Here is a 5,000-nt window from a genome sequence, read left to right as displayed (position 1 = left end):
ATTATCATTATTATTAATATTATTAATATTATTATTATTATCATTACTACTACTACTACTACTACTACTACTACTACTACTACTACAACTACTACTACAACTACTACTACTACTATCATTATTATTATTGTTGTTGTTGTTGTCACTGGCATTATTATCATAATTATCAATTATCATTATCATTATTATAATCATCATAATTATTGTTATTATTGTTGTTGCTGTTGTTGTTAATATTATCCATTATCAATATAACCATCATTATCATCGTCATCATTATCATCATCACTGTTATTATTATCATCATTATTTGTGTTATTACTAATCATATTGATATTAATATCATTATCATTATTATTGTTACTAGTGTTATCATTATTATAATCATTAGTATTACTACCATCATTCTTATTATTATTACTCTCATCATTATCATCGTTATTGTTATATTTTTACTCATTGTTGTCGTATTTTTAAATCCGTGGCGGACTGCGAAAAACATCCATAAATATTCACGGCACAATTGCGCTATACTGAAATAAGTGCAGAGAAAGTCGGAAATAATGAACGCTTAATACTTGTTCCTTGCATGTTTGTCGCCATTGTTTTGCTTAAACTCGCATTTGTTATGATGATGTAGACTGCACTACCCTGTTGGAAACCTATGTATTATTTGTATGTGTTTGATTGGTATTATGTAATGGAAGTCTAAATAACATTCTTTTAAGATCATTCTGTCTACCATTAAGTCTGTGGCGTCTGTAGATAGATAGACAGATAGATAGACAGATAGATAGACAGATAGGTAGATAGACAGATAGATAGATAGATAGATAGATAGATAGAGAGAGAGAGAGAGAGAGTAAGAGAGAGAGAGAGTGAGAGAGAGAGAAGAGTCACACAATCAGAAGGGCATACATACACTTACATGAAAACGTTTGTTCTTTCCCGATGAAACATAATTCTTGCTATTGGGTTGTGTTTAAGATTCCTATATAAAGATTCTCAGGGACATTATTAAAAGCGTGTCTCGTCGTTTGTTTTAAAATAAAGCAAAAATAAAACAGATGTTTAATTATTTTTAAACCTAATTGCAAAAATTGAACAAATTCGTTTCGCACGAAAGAGGGTCATTTTATCTATCTACTCAATCTTGGGTCAGTTTATCACTCTTATTTTCAAGAAACTGAATGTGCTAATGATACTGCGTGGAGTTTCTTGGTCAAAATGACATGGACGTGTAAATTTAGCAAGTAAATGACTACTAATCAGCTTTCTTTTATGTTTTATGGCATAGGAGTTTTGTTAATTAGATAACTGAATTATTTCTCATGTGGAAGGAGTGTGATCTTTTAAAGTAAATATTAAGTGTAGTATGTACTAAACAGTCTTATTTTCATAGTACATTTAAGAGTGAGCGAGAGAGAGAGCAGTAATATCATGTGTGTGCGTGTGTGTGTGTGTGTGTGTGTGTGTGTGTGTGTGTGTGTGTGTGTGTGTGTGTGTGTGTGTGTGTGTGTGTGTGTGTGTGTGTGTGTGGTGTGGTGTGTGTGTGTGTGTCACTTCCATAACCGTGATATATTAACACAAGCACATTTACACATTCATACACACATGGACAAAAAGTATACATCTTATTAAAGATTCTACCTAAAGGACACAGAAAATAAAAATGAAAAAGCAAATTGAATAAAATCAGTGGCATGACGTCACACTTCTCTTCGTCTGACGTAACTCGGGCGACTTACACAGGCTTCGCTTTGCGTCTTTCCTTTTTTTTCGTTTTTTCTTCCCTCTCTCCCCCCCACTTCCTCCTATTTCTTTTTCTGTTTGACCTTGCTCTCCTTCGCCATCTGCGTGTCCTTCTAGACGCGTCCTTCCGCCGTCGTGACGTCACAGCGCCGTCGCCCCCGCAGGAAATGAACGCGGCGCAGAAGGGACTTCCCCGCCGCCTCGACCTCTAACGTCCCTCGCCCGCTGTAAGGGGCGGAACGCGACCTTGCTTTACCCTTCTTCTTCTTTTAACGGTAGGTTCATGTTTGAGCCGCCGTGGTCACAGCATGATACTTAATTGTAGTTTTCATGTTGTGATGCTCTTGGAGTGAGTACGTGGTAGGGTCCCCAGTTCCTTTCCACCGGAGAGTGCCGGTGTTACCTTTCTAGGTAATCATTCTCTCTATTTACCCTTACGCTGGAGATAATGAAGCATAAGATAAGATAAGATTAAATAGAATAAGATAAACAGAAAAAAAAAACAGAGTAAGACGCAACGTTTCGGGTAATCAAGATCTCCTCGTTAGATGTAGTTAAAACTGTTTTTTTTTTTTATTGCGTTTATTAATTTTCATGACTCCCTGACGGGTTTGAAACGATACGTTTTACTTAGTTTCTATATGGTTGTTTTTCTTGTTTTTTTTATGTTATCTGTGCACACAAGTTGTTTTTTCTTTCATTCTTTCTTTCTGAGCACAGGGAAATATGCGTGTTGACACTTATTAAACGCAAACTTTAGAAAGAAGATAACTTTGGTAAAACCATTTCATTGCTTGTAAATTGAGTGAGTGAGTGAGTGAGTGTGTTTGTGAGGTGTTTGTGTTTGTGTGTGTGTGTGTGTGTGTGTGTGTGTGTGTGTGTGTGTGTGTGTGTGTGTGTGTGTGTGTGTGTGTGTGTGTGTGTGTGTGTGTGTGTGTGTGTGTGTGTGTGGCTTTATCCATAGATATACGCATATCTATCAATTTTGCGCAAACTGCAAAAAAAATATGTAATATTTACTCCTTAGTCAACAAGATTAACTAGATCGGGAAAAGCGACTGCAACGTCTTGTTCATCATCACTCTGTTGAACTTCACCCTTTTCCGTTTATTTACATTAAAGCTACTATTCTAAAATATATATTTTTTGATGTGCTGATTAACATAATAAGGGCGGGTATATGCATTCTAATAATACTCTAAGAATGATTATACGCCAGGATCAGTATATTATTAACTGTAATATCTTTTTCGTCAGTATTCAACAGCATTACTCAGGATGGTGAGAAACTAATCAATGCTTGCGAGTGTCATAAAGTTTTAATTTTTCACCAAATTTATTATGCCATGAAAATCTCGCGATTTATGATTGTAATAATAATCTTTTAGCATGCAGTGTTTTGTTATTAATTTTATTTTATAACCCCTTTCAACTTCAAAATTTTGATTAAATGATAATTTCCCATTGTTGGATTAATCCCATAAAACGAACCAAACAATAAAACATAAATCGAAAAAAAAAAAACCCTTTAAAAAAAAAAAAAAAAAAAATTTCCAAAAAAATATTGAAATGTAAAAAACCCCAACACCAATAAAATTTAACCCAACAAAAATAACCCCCCAAACCAAAGCAATAACCGGAGGATAAAACAAAACGAAATGAAGGAGTTGACTGATTGCCCAAGTAAACCCCCCTACAAATCCCCAAAGGGCCCGGATTTAAAAGATTTGAGGGTTTTTTTGCATTGTTCGACTTGGTAAAGTCAAATTAAGTTTTTAAAGGGGTTTATGTTTTTTAAGCTTGCTTTGGACGGCTATTTTAAAAATGAATGAACGGAAAATTTTGATTATAAAAAAATTTTGTAGTCTTTTATAGGCAGAATTAAATTTTCAAAAGGGGATGAAGTTAAAATTTAAAAATCTAAAAAATAATAAATTTTAAATTTCAGGTCTTTTAACTTTTATTATCTCCACCTTAAAAAATGACAGAAATTTTTCAAATTTAAAACATTCACTAAATTTAATTTTATATTTAATTTTTAATTATTTTATTAATAAAATATAATTATAAAATTTTATATATATATATAAAATATATATATATAATAAATATATATAATATATTATTAAAAAATTTTATATTTTAAAATATAAAAAATATAATATATATTTTTATTATATATATATATATATATATATTTTATATTATAATAATAAAATATATATATTATATATATTTATTATACATTTATGTACATATATTACATTTATATATAAAATTTCTGTATAATAACACACACTGCTTCACACTCCCGGTATTCGCAGAGTGGCCGCCGACAAGTCGCCGGCTTCTAAGACCGCTCGCAGATGCGGGGAGGAACTGCAAACTGTTTTTAACTAGTCGGGACCACCACCGACCTTCGGGGACTTCAAAAGACTGCTTCCGAATCCACCACTCGGCGAGGGAACGAGGGTTTCCCCCGAGTAAAGGACATCAATCGGTCGAAAATTATAGGAACCGGTCTATTATCATTGAAAGGGGGACTTTATGTGAAATGTGGCTATGTGCCCCGTAGAGTTTTTTGGGCAATTGTCAAAAATATATAAAATGTTTGTCCCCAAGTATAATTTCAGGATAAAAAATTCAAAACTTCTCAACCATGAGGGTTGTATATGAAATCAGGCCAAAATAAGGAAAAGCTAAAGTCAGCAATTCTGAAAAAAACTTTAATTAAAATCAGGCTTTTTTTTTAAACGAATGAAGCCTTCTCATTTTCCTGCCAAAAAGCCGATATATATGGAATAATCTGGGCCTTTCCCCGAGTTTTATATCGTTTTCTCTCGTGTTTTATAAGACGGCATTTGCCCTGTGGTGATACCAGATGGGGCTGAATGGTTGTTACCCCGTTAGCTTTTTGTCAATTGGTTTTATTGTTTTTTTTGTGTAAAAATATGTCTCCCGGGTGCTACTTTTCTTTGACAGGGAGGGTATTTACACTCTAGTTATAATGATTTGTTTTTTTACAGGGGTACATTAAATTTAAATTTTGTGGTGTGTGTGTACGCGATAAAAAAAAATAAAAAAATAGAAAAAAAATCAAAAAGGTGGGATAAACAATATTTTTAAAAATATATATATAAATAATTAATAATATTATATATATATTTTCTATATATAATTTAAAAAAATTGTGTGAGGTTTGGTTTTTGGTGTTGGTTTTTTGGGGTGTGTGTGTGTGTGTTGTGTAT

This window comes from Penaeus monodon, chromosome 39, assembly GCF_015228065.2.
Source record: "Penaeus monodon isolate SGIC_2016 chromosome 39, NSTDA_Pmon_1, whole genome shotgun sequence".
Lineage (NCBI taxonomy): Eukaryota > Metazoa > Arthropoda > Malacostraca > Decapoda > Penaeidae > Penaeus > Penaeus monodon.
Note: the sequence above shows the minus strand (reverse complement) of the source record.